The sequence below is a fragment of the Mytilus californianus genome, unplaced genomic scaffold (assembly GCF_021869535.1).
Source record: "Mytilus californianus isolate M0D057914Y unplaced genomic scaffold, xbMytCali1.0.p SCAF_12, whole genome shotgun sequence".
NCBI classification, from domain to species: domain Eukaryota; kingdom Metazoa; phylum Mollusca; class Bivalvia; order Mytilida; family Mytilidae; genus Mytilus; species Mytilus californianus.
Genome location: NW_026262604.1, coordinates 56,872,898 through 56,897,023, shown reverse-complemented (window position 1 = coordinate 56,897,023; position 24,126 = coordinate 56,872,898). Strand labels below are relative to the sequence as shown.

The window sequence follows — 24,126 nt, the reverse complement described above, 5'->3', positions numbered from 1 at the left end:
GGCAAGTTTATTATTACTATTTAAATCAAATAAAGAGAGTTGATATTAAGCGATATTCAGTTCTCACGAGTTGTTAAACCTATTTCTATTATGATCAACACTCTTATTGTGTTAAACTAAAAATTCCGTGAATCGTTGATCTAGTCTTTTGCACATACCAGTATGACGTTATATGTCCTGTTCCGCCGTCAAACTTTAAGATCAGACAGTTTAAACGTTTTGCACGCTTCAGAATGTAATAAAATTTGACAAAAAGAAGATTTTCAGGTGAAACGTGTGAGTGTTTTGTATATTATTGAAGAAATCACATATGTTCATTGCCATGGACGAAATGTACATCGTCTTAACCTTTGAAAGTCATCAATGACCTAACGAATCGCCAATGGAAATGTTGTATATCGTCTCGTGATGCTGCATAAGCCAATCAAATTAACGCAGTTTTCGTATAACTTTTTCTGTCACACTCCGTGCAGTGTGATACGAGAAATATTTCGTCATGCAAGAAATAGATAACAGGCCACAACCATAAGAGAATGAATCTCATCACATACGAATTTTGCATTTAGTATCAAGTTGAAACGTAAGACAGTTTGTTAAATATTAAACGGAGATACTTATAGAACGTTTAAAAGATTAATGAATAGTGAACGTACTACAGCCCGGTAATTTTATCATATTCTATTCAGACAATTCTGTAAATTTAATGCCCATAAAAAGAGGTAGAAGATTCCAAAATGAACAATCAAAACTCATCAATCGAAGAAAGACCGACAAAACCATGGCAAAAAAATCCCTACCAGAAAATGACAAAAAAAATACCAAACAAAATTGTGGCAGTTTTTAATATAATATTAAAATCTGTGTTGAACATCAAGCTACGGAGCTCGTTCAATATGTTGAATATAATAGACAAGTTGAACTGCTCTCTTATTGTAATTCCGCTACATAAGTATTCGGTAAACACTGTTACAGGATAATTGATAGATGTGAAAACCCACCACAAAGTAAATATAAATAAGAAGATGTGGTATGAGTGCCAATGAGACAACTCTCCATCCAAGTTATTGAATTAACAAATAAAGAACAAAGATATAATAAACATGCGAAAGCTCTCTAACAGGAAGCATGATCACGTGATCTGTTGCTCCTAAGAAAAACACGACAAAACGTGTACGGGACGGACAGACGTAAACTACATGTTCTGTAAATCTTTGTGTCATGTACAGAACATAATCATGAAAGTTTTCCCGCGGTCCGTGCAATAGGTTTTTTGATTGTTTTCTTTACTGAACGATCGGTACATGTATATACGTGTAGTTAAAATAGTCCCCGCGCCTCAATTTTGCTACGCCCCTGCAGGGGCTAAAGCGATGAACGAGAACAATAGAAAATTCACTCTTTTTAAGAAAAAGTCGAGAAAAACAATAGTAAAACAAAGCCGGTGACGATACTGTTCAATACGTATTGCTAAACAACAATCGTACATTTTAAAGAAATTATTTCTTAAACTGTGTGAATAGAAGAATATGTGCAAAGACACTATGTTTCATGTTCATTATTTATAGAGATAATTGCCCTTTACGCTTGTTAAACTGACATTTAAAAAATGCTAATCTTTGCTGCATATTGATAAAAAAAATTAAAAATCATGTACATACAAAAGCAAAAGATCTTTCAGGTCAAAAATTTCAAAGTGTTCCACATAGTCCTTAGCATGTTACAATTTCCCAAAATAAACCTATTTTTCACATCTTAAGTTTTCGAGTACACATGTCTGCTCTTGTCACGTGAACTTTCAAAATAGAAATATTGTCTTTTCGTGAATATAAATTTAAAAAAAATTAAAGATAAATATTTGTATTCAAGTAGGTTATCCGTTAAAAGATATTTACTTTCTTTTTATACAATTTTAAGAAAAGGTCGTCTCGATATATGTACATGTATTTGCAGTCTTCTCGATCTATTCACATTCAATAAAAATAAAACTGAGAATGGAAATGGGGAATGAGTCAAAGAGACAACAACCCGACCATAGAGCAGACAACAGCCGAAGGCCACCAATGTTTACATCGGGATAATGTCCGTCCGTTTGAATTTGCTTAGTAACTTAATTTCAAAAGTGTTAATCTTTGATGCATATCAATCGATTTCGTTGGAATTTTTTTCCTGAATTTCTCAGATCTAGCTGCATACATAAACGGGTAATTGGCTTTCTCCAGAGAGGTATAAATCCAGTAGAAAAAATAAATTGAAGTTGGTACGGATCTGGATACGTTCTGACATTACACACCTTTTTCATGACGTCGCATAAACACTAGAAGCTTTCTGTTGGTCTGTTAAAACAATGTATTGGTCAAACAATATTCAAAGAGACATGTTTAAACCAACGTAAATACTTCTAAAAAATTGGATCATAAACTATCAAATTTTTAAAACGTTCATTTTCTAAAATTTTCCTCCCTCGGCTCATTACTGATGACTTTTATTTTTGTGACACTTGACACAAAGGTGTATTGAGTCTAACTTCATGAAAGAAAGTTCATTTTGACTAAGTTATTATTTACAACGTTGCTATGATAATTTCGAAGCAGGCCAAAAATACTGAATTTAGAAAGTGAACAAATTACATATAAAAATATTTGAAAGAGTAAAATTAACTTAGTTTTCATTAACAAAATGTGAACTTTATTATTTTGTATATTAAATAACAGTATCTCTGACGTAAAAAAGGTTAAGAGTTCCAAAAAACTAAATAATATCATCCGTCAGCAAGAATATTTTTGATAGTGCGTAACTCCACTTTCAGTGGTTTTGGCTTTATCATGGAGGCCAGTTTATTGATGTAGAAAGCCGGAGTAACCTGTAAAAAATACCGACCTTTGGCAGGAAAAGTGGCAATCCATGTCAATTTCTAAAGATCGGAGTCGTTGTTTCTTTAAATTATCTAATTATGTAGTTTGTTTTGTGGAATTGCCTAAGATCAGGCATCACTGTACTTTTTATGGCATAACTTTATGAAATCCTCTATGCAGTAAATCAAGTAATATAAAGTTTAGGACGGAAATATTTTACTTCAGCAGGTTAAGTACTTCGAGCGAGCACAGTAACTGTGAGTAATTTTTTTAATGAGGTATAATTCTTTTTTTATAAACAAGTCTAAATTGAAAACAACGTTCAAACCAATGATTGCGTTGGATAAAAACCGTAATTTTTATACGTGTGCATGCAACACATATTTCTTGGTAGAGGGGTCTAAATACAGCACAAACAACATTTTCCAACAGACCAAAAAAGTGAAAAAGTATAGTTTAACAAAACGCATTTGACTAGCAGGTCGAACAACGGATGTCCTTAAACCCTGCTGACTGCCATTGGCGATTGCCAAATAAACGGATCACCAGATGTAACAAAATGGATCTTAACTATTAATTTAATACCAAACAGAAAACAATAAACTTACGGAAAAGATGGTATACCGCAAACAAAAGGTGCAAAAATTAGTACACCATATCCGGATTTCCACAACTAATTTCTCTACAGTGATATTAGGAATCGAAACGGTATTTGGAAGGCCATATAATTTACCTCAATCTAGGATAGACTCTTGAATTTTGAAGAGTCGAAATAGGATGAATGGATCTTATAAACCCGAAGGCAAATATAATACAAGCCCAAACGAAAAAAAAATATAAACAAGTCTAAATTGAAAACAACGTTCAAACCTATGATTGCGTTGAATAAAAATCGCAATTTTTATACGTGTGCATTCTTTTTTTATATATATATGTGTGGTTTTTTTTTTATCTGTTAAACCTTTTTTTTATATTTTAGATTAAAGGGTTTTTATCTTGTACTGGTTTTTATTGCATTGTATATGTACATTTTTTATCGGTGGATCGAGATCGAATAAAAGAAGAATGTGTCTGAGGACACGAATGCCCCTGCTTTGCAGTTTTCCAAGTTAAAAAAACTCTAGAACGGTAAGCACCTCACTGACATAATTCGAACTCTGTCTGTGTGTTGTGGTTCTTAGCACTGTCTATGAGTTTAATAAAATTTGCATGAAGAAAACGTAAGTTAGAGTGCGGAAACGAAAATGGGAGGGACGGACGGAAAGGCGGGCGGTCAAGTGTAACACTTAATGCTCCCATCGCCTACGGCCGGAGCATAAAAATGAAAGGGAAGAAATCTAAAAAATTAATTCTCTCCGCCACATGTTGATGCGCCTGTCCCAAACCATGAACGTCTTTGGGATATGTTGTATGTCATTACTCAATGGTTTTGGAGAATTAGACGTTACTGGCAGATGTTTGGTTGTTTTTGAACTTATTCAATATTTGTGTAGACGTTTGGATAATTCAAAGCTTGACATGTTGTATATACACCTGCCGATTGTTTAAGATCTTTATTCAACCATGTAAATGTCTTTCTGTTGTTTATGTCGTTAGGTTGCTGTGTCATTTATTTTTATTATTCTTCATGTCAAAATGCCAGATTTTGTTACCCCTCGAAAAGACATTGTCAACCTTGGCTTCGCCTCAGTTGACAATGTTTTCTCGGGGTAACAATCTGCTCTATCACCCTCTCCGCTATGTGTTATTTATATAATATCACCGTCTAGTTTTATTCATAATGCAAATAAATAAAGTACTTGATGATTATCTGTATACACCCGTCGAGTAGCTTTAGCACAAGATTAGGATTGGTGGGAGGAAGCTCCTTTTGGATTTACAAAAATATTGGCCATGTCGTTCCAGAGCTACGGGACTTTAACTTTTTGAATTAAGGCAATTGTTCGCATATCGCACACTTACTGTACTCTAGTATGCCTAGATCGATGTCATCAAAACTTTTAATTATTGTTGTGATTGTTAAAAGGAAGATCTCTTTCGATTTTGATCTTTTTTTTCTTGTTTGTCGTTCTTGAGTTGCGGGACTGAACAATTTGAATTAAGACAATTTTTTCACATATCGCGCACATACTCCAGTATGTCTGGATTGGTTTATATTATTGTTGGGATTGATAAAAGGAACCTCCCTTTAGATTTTTTTTTTTATATATTTTCTAGTTTGTCGTCCCAGAGTTACCATGAGACTTAAATTATCAGTTTTCACATTTTGTACCATGCATAAATTTAGATTGCACAAGGATTGATTAACTGCAAACTTTCCATATTATTTGGAATTGGTATTTATTACAAACATATTTGATTTAAAAAATATTCTGATATGTCATTCTAGAGTTATTTTTTGTTAAATGTCATGCACGAGCTCTAGTATGCTTGAATCAAATTTTTACCTACATAACGCTGTTATTTGGATTGTACTAAACTCCCTTTTAATTTTGAAAATGTACTGCTTTGTCAGTCCAGAGTTATTGGACAGTCATATTTGACAAAATATTTATGCGTCTAAGGGTATCCTCATTATAAAAATACGGAGATGTGGTATGACTGCCAATGAGACAACTATCCACAAGAGTTCCACATGAAGTAGATGTAAGCAATTATAACCAAGCGTACGGCCTTCAACAATGAGAAAGACTCATACCGGATAGTCGGCTTTAAAAGGACCCGACATGAAAAATGTGAAACAATTCTAACGAGAAAACCAAAAGCCATAAAAACAAAACAATTTACGAAAAAAACAAACATGACAAACATAAACCATTGACAACCACTGAACTACAGGCTCCTGACTTTGGACAGGCACATAAAGAATGTGGCGGGGTTAAACATGTTTGTGAGTGCTCAACCATCCGACTCACCTGGGAGAGTGGTGTAACAGCACAACATAAGATAAAACTGTAAAAATCAGTTGCAATTAACTTAACTGAAAAGATCATGGATTTTTTTCAACAGAGCCATTTCATTTGCTAATTAAATGCTTTCTAAATTTTCCAATTTTATTTTTGCAACAATTTCAATACATGCAGAATAAAGGCGTATCATGAGCTCTTGACGCAGCTGTTTAGTCGAGCATTATTTCGATTATGATTTCTGTTTAAAGTTTTTGAAATGATACTTATTATTAAGAAATATTAAGAGTAAATTATAACTCTTATCTGATTTGCATATCTGCAAATACTTTAATGTTATTGGTCCGTTATAATTTATTATTCCCTTGGTTTACACTTCGATAGACCATGTTGCCAAACTACTTTCGTAACCTTCACTATGATATATTCATGCGCGATCGCGATACACATGCATTGGATCGATGGGTTCCAAACAAATTGAGATTGAAAAATAAATACTTAACTGTTATTTCTTTTCTAATGCTTAACAAAAAGAAGTAATGCATTTAAACTTGGAAAATGTATGAAATTAAAATAATATAACATAAAATGCCGCAAAATTTCATGATACCTGAACTTTCATGATCCAAATATTAAATTTATATAAGTATTCTAACTGTTGTTTTTTTTTTTGCAAACATTGTGATTAAGCTACTGCAAAGTAATGTTAGGAGCTTTTAGACAAAGTAAATATATAGAATGACATTGTTCAGAAAAATGTATAATTCTGTTATTCATTAACATACTCTATAACAGTATATTTAAAAATCAGTCAGTCCCTCGCTAAAGTAGTCAAGAAGACAGTATTATTGTTTCAGGGGTTGACAGGATATACGTAATCGTTATTAATTTTAATCTCACGGTTCTTATGCAAGCAAATTTAATAAAGTAAAACAATGATTTTATACAGTTTTTTTTTCCACCTTACATAGGGCTTTATTTCTGATCTTATTTCTGTGTACACAATTCTGAATCTACATATTTCACCTTTATCAATATTAGGAAATCATTTTAGACGATTCCATATACTATTATGTTTTAGGGTTTTTTAGCTTCAGTGTCGAGATGGTGTATAGTATTAAGGGTTGTCTGCGAGAAATAAATCATTTTTCTGATAGAGTAACTAAATTCAAAACCAATATAAATATAGTTAACATATATATTTTATTTGACTGAGTAAATTGATCGCAATGTGAATGACAACATAGACCTAAAATTCTTTTTGGTCTATCCCAGTCAGGGCATTTGCGCGGGAATTTCTTCCATTGACATCGTAATATAATTGACTTTGGATTATTATTATTTTTAGATGTAATGTGATAGGATTTAATGTGATATTATTTGTCTCTTCTTCTATAGTACATAGTTTGACGTCGGGTTTGTACACATGAAGTCTCTAGTCTAGTCAGATCTGAAGTATAGATGTACTCATTCTCAATTTTATAAACTGCATATCCCATCCCTTTCCTACGTCACCCTGCTCAGTCGCTCCGTAATTCTTGTATCAGGGCTTTGAGACGAGAGCAGGCATTATCAGCAACGTCATAACTCGCGTCATAATGTCTGAGGAGATGTAATCAGCGACGTCACAATGTGTGAGGAGACGTTATCAAGCTTGCTTTCGTCTTAGTCCGGCAGATCGGTGAAAAAATTGTGAGTTTGATGATAAAAGCACCAAATTTGGCATGGTAATAGTTCTTGGTGTTTCAAATAATATTGGCTATGGACCCACCTTGAAATTTCAATATGGCGGCTTTTTCCAAGATGGCCGCCATAAGATATCAAAATCGACAAAATTCCCTTATAGAAGGTTAAAAAGTGTTTTGTTTTGACGTACCTTTAGTAAAGCAAAGTGTTTTATAACACCAAGCGTAGGTCACATTCATTTTCTAAAGCCTAACATAAAAAGATGTTTAGGAAAGTAAAGAAAATCGTACCTATGGTACCGTTCTTTCAGAATCGTAGTCTACAAACTTTTAAAGAGTGATCACGTATAGACACTGGCGTTATTCCAATATTTAAGCTTAACTTAACTATAAGGCATACTTCTCGAGTCGAACAGTTTTCTATGTTATCAAATGGTAGAGGACATAGTAATTAGTTACTGATCTACAAAATGCAGTAATATCAGGCTTGCCAGGCCAATAACAAGGTAGTTGCTTGCTTCTTCTGTGTATTGGTTATTTCGGTTTTTCCATTAAACAAGCAACCACAACAATCTGTTTGTATGACAACGATACTTGAAAACGCTGCATATGCAGGTAGTTCAAGAACACACAATGTAGGCAAAAGTCTTTTCAACGGTCAATAAAAACATTAGTTGATAATCGTTTGGCCAATTATTCAGATGCAGTCGAGTTATTTTATTGAGGCAAAAATGACATTATCCATTTCAAAGTTACTTCTGTTTTATTTGTTTATTATTCTTTAACATTACATTCAACTGAATTAAGGTGGTACCTAACACTACAGGGAGATAACTCTGTAAAAATCAGCTAAACGTTTAAATTACGTTGTTTTGTTAAGGAAATATTAAGCTTCTCAATGATCAAAATTAGTGTTTGTCAAACTGCTATATAACCAATGAAATTTTTCTGATAGAGTGGTTGGTTCAAATTTTTTGAATTTTTATATTTTTGTCAAAGGGTCAAAGTAAACATTTTGTCAAAATTTTATGAAAATTAAACGAGCCAAATTAATATTAGTCAAGGTGTTGGGTACCACCTTAACATTAAATTCAACTGAATTAAAACCATCTTATTATGTAAGTAGGCCTTCTGCTAATTGCTAGGACCAGGAAAGGAGGAGGTACTATTAAATGAAAAAATGTACAGTTTACGTTAACTTTGTCGTTTATGAATGATCCAGTTATCCATTTATCTACAGTACTAGAAGATTCCATTAATTTTATGAAAAATTCAACATTGAATATGCAGTTCCTCCCGCGAAACCTGGTAGTTTCACAACAGCAACCGTGGACAATATTGATAACTACAAGAGTTCAACTACGGCTAACGAATTGTTCCATTGTACGACAATTTTAATATTTCAGCATTTAATTAGTCTAACTTGGAAAATTCGTCATAATCTTTTGCTTTGAAATATATGCATGCGTTTCATACTTACATCTATTATAATAACAGCTTTATGGACATGCACTCTGTCAATAGTCTTACCAGAAATACATGTATGCCAACACTATCCTTGCATGGTATAAATTAGTTAACAAAAATGATAACACAAGGCCAAAAAAGAATAGGTTGGTTTGCCCTAACCCGACCGACCCATAAAAAAACACCCGAGTCAAAATCTTTTTTTATTCAAAATTCGTGATGTTTTTTTTTTTTCGGAGTTTTATCGTATCCGTATCCGTCATGAGTTTGTTTCATAGAATAACCTGATCCAATCTGACCGCGCTTTATCACAGGACAATTTGTGTTATGTATTAAAGCTTCCAATTGATACGGATGAAAAAAAACACGAATAAAGGTTGGATTAAAATCAAAACCCGTAGTTTCCAACAAATTTTATCGTTTTGAAAACGCGAAAACATGGAAAGAGGTGTTTGATAAAGTGCGTGATGACGATTTCATGCTACGGAAAACTGGTGAAATTTGCGTGACTGTCTCTGACCGATCGGGACACTCGTTTGAGCCCGATTTTGAGGAACCAACCCAAGTTGTTCAGGAATGTGATTCGGCATTAAAATTTGATTAAAATGATATTATTCTGACAGAAGTTCTGTCAACAGTGTTTTGTTCAAGTGTTTTGTATTTGAATTTTGTTTTCAAATAAACTTCTTCTTAGTATGAGCCTCCTTTAATTAGGAGAACCTCCAAATATAAATAGAGTTTTTACTTAACTTTAAAATTTTAAAGAATAAAACAAAAACGTTTTTTCCAACATATATACAGCACATATAAATATAAAACAATAAAAATATCATGCATAGCATATTTACAGGGACCGTTTTATTAATTATTTGATTTCATTTTCATAGCTTTTAATATTTGTCCAGAGCTTCTTTACATTTCTTACAATTGTTATATGACCGACTCTGAGTCGGTATATATATGTCACTTATGATAATCACTATTTTCATTTGTTTGTCATTTCCTCCATTTTGAGATATATGTATATATATACGTATATGCAATATATGTCTTGCTATTTGTTGTCCACAATTTTCAATCTTTCTATATGCATTTGGAATAACATATTTCTGGTTTTGTTTTCAATATTTTCCTGGAATTTTTCACAGTTATCAAACAGCTCCTTATATTTTGAACAGTCTACATGGTCTATAAGCAATTGTACTATCGCAGTTTTGTTCGTGAAGGTGCAGTTCCATTTTGTTGGTGTGATTTTATCAGTGATCTCTTTTCTTATTTCAGGGAAATATTTTTCTCTTGTAGTACTGAGTATAAACTCATTTAAAATGTTTGTCTGTATTTACAATGTAAACATTCAGAAAAAAGTGTGAACAATGAGGTGGAATGCTGAAAAAAAACTGTTAATAGAAAAGATCTTTATAAAATTGAGAATGGAAATGGGGAATATGTCAAAGAGACAACAACCCGACCAAAGAACAGTATAGTACATATAGATCCTGGCATATATGTGTCTGACAATTTATACAAAACTCTATAATAGGTCTCTCATTTTAAAAGTTGTTTACAATGTAAAATAATTTTTTCCCCTATTTTTCTCTAAAAGTATAAAAAAAAAGAATTTCCCTACCTACCTACCCACACCTGAGACTGGTGGGTAGGGTTTGGGCAAACAGAAATATTTTTAAGTCTGGCCCAAATGGCTTGAAGCAGATGATAATGTAAACATTGAATATGTCTGGACAGCATTCCACGCATGTAGAGCCAAGAAAAATGGTCATCCACCTTTAAATATCAGTTTGCATTGACCAATGTTACAGGAAGAGATCAAACCTGTCACAACGATTCGACATTCCATGAATATAATCCAGCAATGTATCAATTATCACTTGTGATCAATTGTTTTTGCCTTTGCAAAATCTAAACAGTGGAACTGGCCAAACATATTTCGAGCAGAATAAAGAATAGTTTTGTTTAAGGTCTTTATATAGAAATGGCATCGTTCAGAACCTTATGTGATAGGTTAGAAAACAGTGGCTGAACAAGTGTTCGATCAAGGAAACGTAGTACTTAATGAATAGCAGCGTATTTTTAGAGGCTCTCCTGCATCATGAACAAGACATTTCCATGAGGTTACAGTAGGTGTACTTCTCATTCTTGTGCAAAGATCCTGAATTTGTACTGGGGAACGAGACCCTGGTGCGAAGTATGTAACATTCAAAGAATGGAGTAATGAGAGGGAGATTAAAAGCCCCTTCAACCACAACTGGTCTGCAACATTAAAAATTGAACTGGACATTTTGATGTGAGATCATTAAGAGAATGTTCCTTTTAATTGTACAAAGATTCCATTATTCTGCTTATTTATTGGTTCTTTGCATTTTGCCATCAAACTTATGGCTTCCAGTAACCGTGCGCAATATTATGCCATTTAACTAACCAGGCTGAAGCTAGCGAACAATAACTAGCGAACAATAAGCCAGCGAACAATAAGGCGATATATCTAAAAACCGAAAAAATGAATAAGACAGCAACGGCCGTTAAATGAAAAATATTTAAACAGGCAGAAATTCCGTCCAAATATTGCAATTTCAACTCTATCATGAAATGGTATTTATCCCATCCATTGATAAAACAAGTCACATCTCTTTTTAGGCTAATATTCAGTACCACAGTAAATCTGCATCTGTCAACGGATTATTTGTAGGTGTAAAACCACTAATGCACCCACTTCCATTTAGAACGTATGTAAAAGTAGTCCTATCCTGTAAAATACAGCACCTTTGATGTCATTATTTAATTGAACTAAGATACACATTTGCAGAAAAGGGGGTTGTCCTATTCCGTGGCTTCTTGAGAAAAATAATGAGGGGTGTCACGGGGTATGACTATATAGGTCTTGTAGAGGAGAAACAGGCGCATCTTTTGCGCAAGGTATCGAAGGGCGCTATGTTCAAAAATCTGAAACTAGAGCTCAAAATTCGAAAAAAAATTGTTAAAAACAGGGGGGTTGGCCTATTCCATGGCTTCTAGAGAAAAATAATGTGGAGTGTCACGGGGTATGACTATATAGGTCTTGTAGAAGAGAAACAGGCGCATCTTTTGCGGAAGGTATCGAATGGCGCTTTGTTCAAAAATTTGAAACTAGAGCTCAAAATTAAAAAAAAAAATTGTAAAAAACAGAGGGGTTGGCCTATTCCATGGCTTCTACAGAAAAATAATGAGGGTGTCACGGGGTATGACTATAAAGGTCTTGTAGAGGAGAAACAGGCGCATCTTTTGCGCAAGGTATTGAAGGGCGCTATGTTCAAAAATCTGAAACTAGAGCTCAAAATTTGAAAAAAAAAAATTGTTAAAAACAGGGGGATTGGCCTATTCCGTGGCTTCTAGAGAAAAATAATGAGGGGTGTCACGGGGTATGACTATATAGGTCTTGTAGAAGAGAAACAGGCGCATCTTTTGAGCAAGGTATCGAAGGGCGCTATGTTCAAAAATCTGAAATTAGAGCTCAAAATTTAAAAAAAAAATTGTTAAAAACAGGGGGTTGGCCTATTCCATGGCTTCTACAGAAAAATAATGAGGAGTGTCACAGGGTATGACTATATAGATCTTGTAGAGGAGAAACAGGCGCATCTCTTGCGCAAGGTATCGAAGGGCGCTATGTTCAAAAATCTGAAACTAGAGCTCAAAATTTGAAAAAAAATTGTTAAAAACAGGGGGAATGTCCTATTCCATGGGTTCTAGAGAAAAATAATGAGGGGTGTCGCGGGGTATGACTATATAGGTCTTGTAGAAGAGAAACAAGTGCATCTTTTGCGCAAGGTAACGAAGGGCGCTATGTTCAAAAATCTGAAACTAGAGCTCAAAATTTGAAGAAAAAAAATTGTTAAAAACAGGGGGGTTGGTCTATTCCATGGCTTCTAGAGAAAAATAATGAGGGGTGTCACGGGGTATGTTTATATAGGTCTTGTAGAGGAGAAACAGGCGCATCTTTTGCGCAAGGTATCGAAGGGCGCTATGTTCAAAAATCTGAAACTAGAGCTCAAAATTTTGAAAAAAAATGTTAAAAACAGGGGGGTTGGCCTATTCCATGGCTTCTAGAGAAAAATAATAAGGGTTGTTCGGGGTATGACTATATAGGTCTTGTAGAAGAGAAACAAGCGCATCTTTTGCGCAAGGTATCGAAGGGCGCTATGTTCAAAAATCTGAAACTAAAGCTCAAAATTTGAAAAAAAATGTTAAAAACAGGGGGGTTGGCCTATTCCATGGCTTCTAGAGAAAAATAATGTGGGGTGTCACGAGGTATGACAATATAGGTCTTGTAGAAGAGAAACAGGCGCATCTCTTGCGCAAGGTATCTAAGGGCGCTATGTTCAAAAATCTGAAACTAGAGCTCAAAATTTGAAAAAAATTGTTAAAAACAGGGGGATTGGCCTATTCCATGGCTTCTAGAGAAAAATAATGAGGGGTGTCACGGGGAATGACTATATAGGTCTTGTAGAGGAGAAACACGCACATCTCTTGTGCAAGGTATCGAAGGGCGCTATGTTCAAAAATCTGAAACTAGAGCTCAAAATTAGAAAAAAAATTGTTAAAAACAGGGGAGTTGGCCTATTCCATGGCTTCTAGAGAAAAATAATGAGGGGTGTCACGGGGTACGACTATATAGGTCTTGTAGTGGAGAAACAGGCACATCTTTTGCGCAAGGTATCGAAGGGCTCTATGTTCAAAAATCTGAAACTAGAGCTCTAAATTTGAAAAAAAATTGTTAAAAACAGGGGGGTTGGCCTATTCCATGGCTTCTAGAGAAAAATAATGAGGGGTGTCACGGGGTATGACTATATAGGTCTTGTAGAGGAGAAACAGGCGCATCTTTTGCGCAAGGTATCGAAGGACGCTATGTTCAAAAATCTGAAACTAGAGCTCAAAATTTGAAAAAAAATGTTAAAAACAGGGGGGTTGGCCTATTCCATGGCTTCTAGAGAAAAATAATGTGGGGTGTCACGGGGTATGGCAATATAGGTCTTGTAGAAGAGAAACAGGCGCATCTCTTGCGCAAGGTATCGAAGGGCGCTATGTTCAAAAATCTGAAACTAGAGCTAAAAATTTGAAAAAAATTGTTAAAAACAGGGGGGGTTGGTCTATTCCATGGTTTCTAGACAAAAATAATGAGGGGTGTCACGGGGTATGACTATATAGGTCTTGTAGAGGAGAAACAGGCGCATCTTTTGCGCTAGGTATCGAAGGACGCTATGTTCAAAAATCTGAAACTAGAGCTCAAAATTTGAAAAAAATGTTAAAAACAGGGGGGTTGGCCTATTCCATGGCTTCTAGAGAAAAATAATGTGGGGTGTCACGGGGGTATGACATTATAGGTCTTGTAGAAGAGTAACAGGCGCATCTCTTGCGCAAGGTATCGAAGGGCGCTATGTTCAAAAATCTGAAACTAGAGCTCAAAATTTGAAAAAAAATTGTTAAAAACAGGGGGGTTGGTCTATTCCATGGCTTCTTCAGAAAAATAATGAGGGGTGTCACGGGGAATGACTATATAGGTTTTGAAGAAGAGAAACAGGCGCATCTCTTGTGCAAGGTATCGAAGGGTGCTATGTTCAAAAATCTGAAACTAGAGCTCAAAATTTAAAAACAAAATTGTTAAAAACAGGGGGGTTGGCCTATTCCATGGCTTCTAGAGAAAAATAATGAGGGGTGTCACGGGGTATGACTATATAGGTCTTGTAGAGGAGAAACAGGCGCATCTTTTGCGGAAGGTATCGAATTGCGCTATGTTCAAAAATTTGAAACTAGAGCTCAAAATTTAAAAAAAAAATTGTTAAAAACAGAGGGGTTGGCCTATTCCATGGCTTCTACAGAAAAATAATGAGGGTGTCACGGGGTGTGACTATATAGGTCTTGTAGAAGAGAAACAGGCGCATTTTTTGCGCAAGGTATTGAAGGGCGCTATGTTCAAAAATCTGAAACTAGAGCTCAAAATTTGAAAAAAAAAATTGTTAAAAACAGGGGAATTGGCCTATTACGTGGCTTCTAGAGAAAAATAATGAGGGGTGTCACGGGGTATGACTATATAGGTCTTGTAGAAGAGAAACAAGCGCATCTTTTGCGCAAGGTATCGAAGGGCGCTATGTTCAAAAATCTGAAACTAGAGCTCAAAATTTGAAAAAAAATGTTAAAAACAGGGGGGTTGGCCTATTCCATGGCTTCTACAGAAAAATAATGTGGGGTGTCACGAGGTATGACAATATAGGTCTTGTAGAAGAGAAACAGGCGCATCTCTTGCGCAAGGTATCGAAGGGCGCTATGTTCAAAAATCTGAAACTAGAGCTCAAAATTTAAAAACAAAATTGTTAAAAACAGGGGGGTTGGCCTATTCCATGGCTTCTAGAGAAAAATAATGAGGGGTGTCACGGGGTATGACTATATAGGTCTTGTAGAGGAGAAACAGGCGCATCTTTTGCGGAAGGTATTGAATGGCGCTATGTTCAAAAATTTGAAACTAGAGCTCAAAATTTAAAAAAAAAATTGTTAAAAACAGAGGGGTTGGCCTATTCCATGGCTTCTACAGAAAAATAATGAGGTTGTCACGGGGTATGACTATATAGGTCTTGTAGAAGAGAAACAGGCGCATCTTTTGCGCAAGGTATTGAAGGGCGCTATGTTCAAAAATCTGAAACTAGAGCTCAAAATTTGAAAAAAAAAAATTGTTAAAAACAGGGGGACTGGCCTATTCCGTGGCTTCTAGAGAAAAATAATGAGGGGTGTCACGGGGTATGACTATTAAGGTCTTGTAGAAGAGAAACAGACGCATCTTTTGCGCAAGGTATCGAAGGGTGCTATGTTCAAAAATCTGAAACTAGAGCTCAAAATTTGAAAAAAATTGTTTAAAACAGGGGGTTGGCCTATTCCATGGCTTCTACAGAAAAATAATGAGGAGTGTCACAGGGTATGACTATATAGGTCTTGTAGAGGAGAAACAGGCACATCTCTTGCGCAAGGTATCGAAGGGCGCTATGTTCAAAAATCTGAAACTAGAGCTCAAAATTTGAAAAAAATTGTTAAAAACAGGGAGGTTGGCCTATTCCATGGCTTCTAGAGAAAAATAATGTGGGGTGTCACGGGGTATGACAATATAGGTCTTGTAGAAGAGAAACAGGCGCATCTCTTGCGCAAGGTATCAAAGGGCGCTATGTTCAAAAATCTGAAACTAGAGCTAAAAATTTGAAAAAAATTGTTAAAAACAGGGGGGTTGGCCTATTCCATGGCTTCTACAGAAAAATAATGAGGGGCGTCACGGGGTACGACTATATAGGTCTTGTAGTGGAGAAACAGGCACATCTTTTGCGCAAGGTATCGAAGGGCTCTATGTTCAAAAATCTGAAACTAGAGCTCAAAATTTGAAAAAAATTGTTAAAAACAGGGGGTTGGCCTATTCCATGGCTTCTAGAGAAAAATAATGAGGGGTGTCACGGGGTATGACTATATAGGTCTTGTAGAGGAGAAACAGGCGCATCTTTTGCGCAAGGTATCGAAGGGCGCTATGTTCAAAAATCTGAAACTAGAGCTCAAAATTCGAAAAAAAATTGTTAAAAACAGGGGGGTTGGCCTATTCCATGGCTTCTAGAGAAAAATAATGAGGGGTGTCACGGGGTATGACTATATAAGTCTTGTAGAGGAGAAACAGGCGCATCTTTTGCGAAAGGTATCAAAGGGCGCTATGTTCAAAAATCTGAAACTAGAGCTAAAAATTTGAAAAAAATTGTTAAAAACAGGGGGGTTGGCCTATTCCATGGCTTCTACAGAAAAATAATGAGGGGCGTCACGGGGTACGACTATATAGGTCTTGTAGTGGAGAAACAGGCACATCTTTTGCGCAAGGTATCGAAGGGCTCTATGTTCAAAAATCTGAAACTAGAGCTCAAAATTTGAAAAAAATTGTTAAAAACAGGGGGTTGGCCTATTCCATGGCTTCTAGAGAAAAATAATGAGGGGTGTCACGGGGTATGACTATATAGGTCTTGTAGAGGAGAAACAGGCGCATCTTTTGCGCAAGGTATCTAAGGGCGCTATGTTCAAAAATCTGAAACTAGAGCTCAAAATTCGAAAAAAAATTGTTGAAAACAGGGGGGTTGGCCTATTCCATGGCTTCTAGAGAAAAATAATGAGGGGCGTCACGGGGTACGACTATATAGGTCTTGTAGTGGAGAAACAGGCACATCTTTTGCGCAAGGTATCGAAGGGCTCTATGTTCAAAAATCTGAAACTAGAGCTCAAAATTTGAAAAAAATTGTTAAAAACAGGGGGTTGGCCTATTCCATGGCTTCTAGAGAAAAATAATGAGGGGTGTCACGGGGTATGACTATATAGGTCTTGTAGAGGAGAAACAGGCGCATCTTTTGCGCAAGGTATCGAAGGGCGCTATGTTCAAAAATCTGAAACTAGAGCTCAAAATTCGAAAAAAAATTGTTAAAAACAGGGGGGTTGGCCTATTCCATGGCTTCTAGAGAAAAATAATGAGGGGTGTCACGGAGAATGACTATATAGGTTTTGAAGAAGAGAAACAGGCGCATCTCTTGTGCAAGGTATCGAAGGGCGCTATGTTCAAAAATCTGAAACTAGAGCTCAAAATTTAAAAACAAAATTGTTAAAAACAGGGGGGTTGGCCTATTCCATGGCTTCTAGAGAAAAATAATGAGGGGTGTCACGGGGTATGACTATATAGGTCTTGTAGAGGAGAAACAGGCGCATCTTTTGCGGAAGGTATCGAATTGCGCTATGTTCAAAAATTTGAAACTAGAGCTCAAAATTTAAAAAAAAAATTGTTAAAAACAGAGGGGTTGGCCTATTCCATGGCTTCTACAGAAAAATAATGAGGGTGTCACGGGGTGTGACTATATAGGTCTTGTAGAAGAGAAACAGGCGCATTTTTTGCGCAAGGTATTGAAGGGCGCTATGTTCAAAAATCTGAAACTAGAGCTCAAAATTTGAAAAAAAAAATTGTTAAAAACAGGGGAATTGGCCTATTACGTGGCTTCTAGAGAAAAATAATGAGGGGTGTCACGGGGTATGACTATATAGGTCTTGTAGAAGAGAAACAAGCGCATCTTTTGCGCAAGGTATCGAAGGGCGCTATGTTCAAAAATCTGAAACTAGAGCTCAAAATTTGAAAAAAAATGTTAAAAACAGGGGGGTTGGCCTATTCCATGGCTTCTACAGAAAAATAATGTGGGGTGTCACGAGGTATGACAATATAGGTCTTGTAGAAGAGAAACAGGCGCATCTCTTGCGCAAGGTATCGAAGGGCGCTATGTTCAAAAATCTGAAACTAGAGCTCAAAATTTAAAAACAAAATTGTTAAAAACAGGGGGGTTGGCCTATTCCATGGCTTCTAGAGAAAAATAATGAGGGGTGTCACGGGGTATGACTATATAGGTCTTGTAGAGGAGAAACAGGCGCATCTTTTGCGGAAGGTATTGAATGGCGCTATGTTCAAAAATTTGAAACTAGAGCTCAAAATTTAAAAAAAAAATTGTTAAAAACAGAGGGGTTGGCCTATTCCATGGCTTCTACAGAAAAATAATGAGGGTGTCACGGGGTATGACTATATAGGTCTTGTAGAAGAGAAACAGGCGCATCTTTTGCGCAAGGTATTGAAGGGCGCTATGTTCAAAAATCTGAAACTAGAGCTCAAAATTTGAAAAAAAAAAATTGTTAAAAACAGGGGGACTGGCCTATTCCGTGGCTTCTAGAGAAAAATAATGAGGGGTGTCACGGGGTATGACTATATAGGTCTTGTAGAAGAGAAACAGACGCATCTTTTGCGCAAGGTATCGAAGGGTGCTATGTTCAAAAATCTGAAACTAGAGCTCAAAATTTGAAAAAAATTGTTTAAAACAGGGGGTTGGCCTATTCCATGGCTTCTACAGAAAAATAATGAGGAGTGTCACGGGGTATGACTATATAGGTCTTGTAGAGGAGAAACAGGCGCATCTTTTGCGCAAGGTATCGAAGGGCGCTATGTTCAAAAATCTGAAACTAGAGCTCAAAATTCGAAAAAAAATTGTTAAAAACAGGGGGGTTGGCCTATTCCATGGCTTCTAGAGAAAAATAATGAGGGGCGTCACGGGGTACGACTATATAGGTCTTGTAGTGGAGAAACAGGCACATCTTTTGCGCAAGGTATCGAAGGGCTCTATGTTCAAAAATCTGAAACTAGAGCTCAAAATTTGAAAAAAATTGTTAAAAACAGGGGGTTGGCCTATTCCATGGCTTCTAGAGAAAAATAATGAGGGGTGTCACGGGGTATGACTATATAGGTCTTGTAGAGGAGAAACAGGCGCATCTTTTGTGCAAGGTATCGAAGGGCGCTATGTTCAAAAATCTGAAACTAGAGCTCAAAATTTGAAAAAAATTGTTTAAAACAGGGGGTTGGCCTATTCCATGGCTTCTACAGAAAAATAATGAGGAGTGTCACGGGGTATGACTATATAGGTCTTGTAGAGGAGAAACAGGCGCATCTCTTGCGCAAGGTATCGAAGGGCGCTATGTTCAAAAATCTGAAACTAGAGCTCAAAATTTGAAAAAAATTGTTAAAAACAGGGAGGTTGGCCTATTCCATGGCTTCTAGAGAAAAATAATGTGGGGTGTCACGGGGTATGACAATATAGGTCTTGTAGAAGAGAAACAGGCGCATCTCTTGCGCAAGGTATCAAAGGGCGCTATGTTCAAAAATTTGAAACTAGAGCTCAAAATTTGAAAAAAAAAAATTGTTAAAAACAGGGGGACTGGCCTATTCCGTGGCTTCTAGAGAAAAATAATGAGGGGTGTCACGGGGTATGACTATATAGGTCTTGTAGAAGAGAAACAGACGCATCTTTTGCGCAAGGTATCGAAGGGTGCTATGTTCAAAAATCTGAAACTAGAGCTCAAAATTTGAAAAAAATTGTTTAAAACAGGGGGTTGGCCTATTCCATGGCTTCTACAGAAAAATAATGAGGAGTGTCACGGGGTATGACTATATAGGTCTTGTAGAGGAGAAACAGGCGCATCTCTTGCGCAAGGTATCGAAGGGCGCTATGTTCAAAAATCTGAAACTAGAGCTCAAAATTTGAAAAAAATTGTTAAAAACAGGGAGGTTGGCCTATTCCATGGCTTCTACAGAAAAATAATGAGGGGCGTCACGGGGTACGACTATATAGGTCTTGTAGTGGAGAAACAGGCACATCTTTTGCGCAAGGTATCGAAGGGCTCTATGTTCAAAAATCTGAAACTAGAGCTCAAAATTTGAAAAAAATTGTTAAAAACAGGGGGTTGGCCTATTCCATGGCTTCTAGAGAAAAATAATGAGGGGTGTCACGGGGTATGACTATATAGGTCTTGTAGAGGAGAAACAGGCGCATCTTTTGCGCAAGGTATCGAAGGGCGCTATGTTCAAAAATCTGAAACTAGAGCTCAAAATTCGAAAAAAAATTGTTAAAAACAGGGGGGTTGGCCTATTCCATGGCTTCTAGAGAAAAATAATGAGGGGCGTCACGGGGTACGACTATATAGGTCTTGTAGTGGAGAAACAGGCACATCTTTTGCGCAAGGTATCGAAGGGCTCTATGTTCAAAAATCTGAAACTAGAGCTCAAAATTTGAAAAAAATTGTTAAAAACAGGGGGTTGGCCTATTCCATGGCTTCTAGAGAAAAATAATGAGGGGTGTCACGGGGTATGACTATATAGGTCTTGTAGAGGAGAAACAGGCGCATCTTTTGTGCAAGGTATCGAAGGGCGCTATGTTCAAAAATCTGAAACTAGAGCTCAAAATTTGAAAAAAATTGTTTAAAACAGGGGGTTGGCCTATTCCATGGCTTCTACAGAAAAATAATGAGGAGTGTCACGGGGTATGACTATATAGGTCTTGTAGAGGAGAAACAGGCGCATCTCTTGCGCAAGGTATCGAAGGGCGCTATGTTCAAAAATCTGAAACTAGAGCTCAAAATTTGAAAAAAATTGTTAAAAACAGGGAGGTTGGCCTATTCCATGGCTTCTAGAGAAAAATAATGTGGGGTGTCACGGGGTATGACAATATAGGTCTTGTAGAAGAGAAACAGGCGCATCTCTTGCGCAAGGTATCAAAGGGCGCTATGTTCAAAAATTTGAAACTAGAGCTCAAAATTTGAAAAAAATTGTTAAAAACAGGGGGTTGGCCTATTCCATGGCTTCTAGAGAAAAATAATGAGGGGTGTCACGGGGTATGACTATATAGGTCTTGTAGAGGAGAAACAGGCGCATCTTTTGCGCAAGGTATCGAAGGGCGCTATGTTCAAAAATCTGAAACTAGAGCTCAAAATTCGAAAAAAAATTGTTAAAAACAGGGGGGTTGGCCTATTCCATGGCTTCTAGAGAAAAATAATGAGGGGTGTCACGGGGTATGACTATATAAGTCTTGTAGAGGAGAAACAGGCGCATCTTTTGCGAAAGGTATCAAAGGGCGCTATATTCAAAAATCTGAAACTAGAGCTCAAATTTCGAAAAAAAATTGTTAAAAACAGGGGTGTTGGCCTATTCCTTGGCTTCTAGAGAAAAATAATGAGGGGTGTCACGCGGTATGACTATATAGGTCTTGTAGAGGAGAAACAGGCGCATCTTTTGCGCAAGGTATCGAATGGCACTATGTTCAAAAATTTGAAACTAGAGCTCAAAATTTGAAAAAAAAAATTGTTAAAAACAGAGGGGTTGGCCTATTCCATGGCTTCTACAGAAAAATAATGAGGGTGTCACGGGGTATGACTATATAGGTCTTGTAGAGGAGAAACAGGCGCATCTTTTGCGCAAGGTATTGAAGGGCGCTATGTTCAAAAATCTGAAACTAGAGCTCAAAATTTGAAAAAAAAAATTGTTAAAAACAGGGAAATTTGCCTATTCCGTGGCTTCTAGAGAAAAATAATTAGAGGTGTCACGGGGTATGACTATATAGGTCTTGTAGAAGAGAAACAGGCGCATCTTTTGCGCAAGGTATCGAAGGACGCTATGTTCAAAAATCTGAAACTAGAGCTCAAAATTTGAAAAAAATTGTTAAAAACAGGGGGGTTGGCCTATTCCATGGTTTCTAGAGAAAAATAATGAGGGGTGTCACGGGGAATGACTATATAGGTCTTGTAGAAGAGAAACAGGCGCATCTTTTGCGCAAGGTATCGAAGGGCGCTATATTCAAAAATCTGAAACAAGAGCTCAAAATTTGAAAAAAAAAAGTTAAAAACAGGGGGTTGGCCTATTCCATGGCTTCTAGAGAAAAATAATGAGGGGTGTCACGGGGTATGACTATATAGGTCTTGTACAAGTGAAACAGGCGCATCTTTTGCGCAAGGTATCGAAGGGCACTATGTTCAAAAATCTGAAACTAGAGCTCAAAATTTGAAAAAAATTTGTTAAAAACAGGGGGAATGGCCTTTTCCATGGGCTCTAGAGAAAAATAATGAGGGGTGTCACGGGGTATGTCTATATAGGTCTTGTAGAAGAGAAACAAGTGCATCTTTTGCGCAAGGTAACGAAGGGCGCTATGTTCAAAAATCTGAAACTAGAGCTCAAAATTTGAAAAAAAAAGTTAAAAACAAGGGGTTGGCCTATTCCATGGCTTCTAGAGAAAAATAATGAGGAGTGTCACGGGGTATGACTATATAGGTCTTGTAGAGGAGAAACAGGCGCATCTTTTGCGCAAGGTATCGAAGGGCTCTATGTTCAAAAATCTGAAACTAGAGCACAAAATCTGAAAAAAAAATTTGTTAAAAACAGGGGGGTTGGTCTATTCCATGGCTTCTAGAGAAAAATAGTGAGGGGTGTCACGGGGTATGACTATATAGGTCTTGTAGAGGAGAAACAGGCGCATCTTTTGCGCAAGGTATCGAAGGGCGCTATGTTCAAAAATCTGAAACTAGAGCTCAAAATTTTGAAAAAAAATGTTAAAAACAGGGGGGTTGGCCTATTCCATGGCTTCTAGAGAAAAATAATGAGGGGTGTCACGGGGTATGACTATATAGGTCTTGTAGAAGAGAAATAGGCGCATCTTTTGCGCAAGGTATCGAAGGGCGCTATGTTCAAAAATCTGAAACTAGAGCTCAAAATTTAAAAAAAAAATTGTTAAAAACAGGGGGGTTGGCCTATTCCATGGCTTCTAGAGAAAAATAATGAGGGGTGTCACGGGGTATGACTATATAGGTCTTGTAGAGGAGAAACAGGCGCATCTCTTGCGCAAGGTATCGAAGGGCGCTATGTTCAAAAATCTGAAACTAGAGCTCAAAATTTCAAACAAATTGTTAAAAACAGGAGGGGTTGGCCTATTCCATGGTTTCTAGAGAAAAATAATGAGGGGTGTCACGGGGTATGACTATATAGGTCTTGTAGAGGAGAAACAGGCGCATCTTTTGTGCAATGTATCGAAGGGCGCTATGTTCAAAAATCTGAAACTAGAGCTCAAAATTTGAAAAAAAATTGTTAAAAACAGGGGGAATGGCCTTTTCCATGGGTTTTAGAGAAAAATAATGAGGGGTGTCACGGGGTATGACTATATAAGTCTTGTAGAAGAGAAACAAGTGCATCTTTTGCGCAAGGTAACGAAGGGCGCTATGTTCAAAAATCTGAAACTAGAGCTCAAAATTTGAAAAAATTATTAAAAACAAGGGGTTGGCCTATTCCGTGGCTTCTAGAAAAAATAATGAGGGGTGTCACGGGGTATGACTATATAGGTCTTGTAGAGGAGAAACAGGCGCTTCTCTTGAGCAAGGTAGCGAACGGCTCTATGTTCAAAAATCTGAAACTAGAGCTCAAATGTTGAAAAAAAATTGTTAAAAACAGGGGGGTTGGCCTATTCCATGGCTTCTACAGAAAAATAATGAGGGGTGTCACGGGGTATGACTATATAAGTCTTGTAGAAGAGAAACAAGTGCATCTTTTGCGCAAGGTAACGAAGGGCGCTATGTTCAAAAATCTGAAACTAGAGCTCAAAATTTGAAAAAAAAATATTAAAAACAGGGGGGTTGGTCTATTCCATGGCTTCTAGAGAAAAATAATGAGGGGTGTCACGGGGTATGACTGTATAGGTCTTGTAGAAGAGAAACAGGCGCATCTTTTGCGCAAGATATCGAAGGGCGCTATAATAAAGAAATTGAAACTAGAGCTCAAAATTAAAAAAAAAATTGTTAAAAACAGGGGGTTGGCCTATTCCA

At 36.7% G+C, this 24,126-nt stretch overlaps 1 protein-coding gene and 1 long non-coding RNA gene across 6 annotated transcripts in view; one reads left to right on the top strand and one right to left on the bottom strand.

The window, feature by feature from the left end:
* LOC127722059 (cytochrome P450 3A8-like) overlaps positions 1–24,126 on the bottom strand; it is a 497,429-nt gene that overhangs the window by 293,207 nt on the left and 180,096 nt on the right. The gene's annotated exons all lie outside the window — the stretch shown is intronic.
* Positions 16,232–23,223, top strand: LOC127722074 (uncharacterized). Of its 4 annotated transcripts, XR_007991628.1 has the most exons (4): positions 16,232–16,583; positions 20,645–21,385; positions 21,920–22,233; positions 22,765–23,223. It is a non-coding gene; the product is annotated as an uncharacterized LOC127722074 (long non-coding RNA). The 4 variants fall into 4 exon arrangements; XR_007991629.1 differs by lacking the exon at positions 20,645–21,385 and having other exon boundaries at positions 16,232–16,621; XR_007991627.1 differs by lacking the exons at positions 20,645–21,385; positions 21,920–22,233 and adding an exon at positions 18,747–19,235 and having other exon boundaries at positions 16,232–16,621.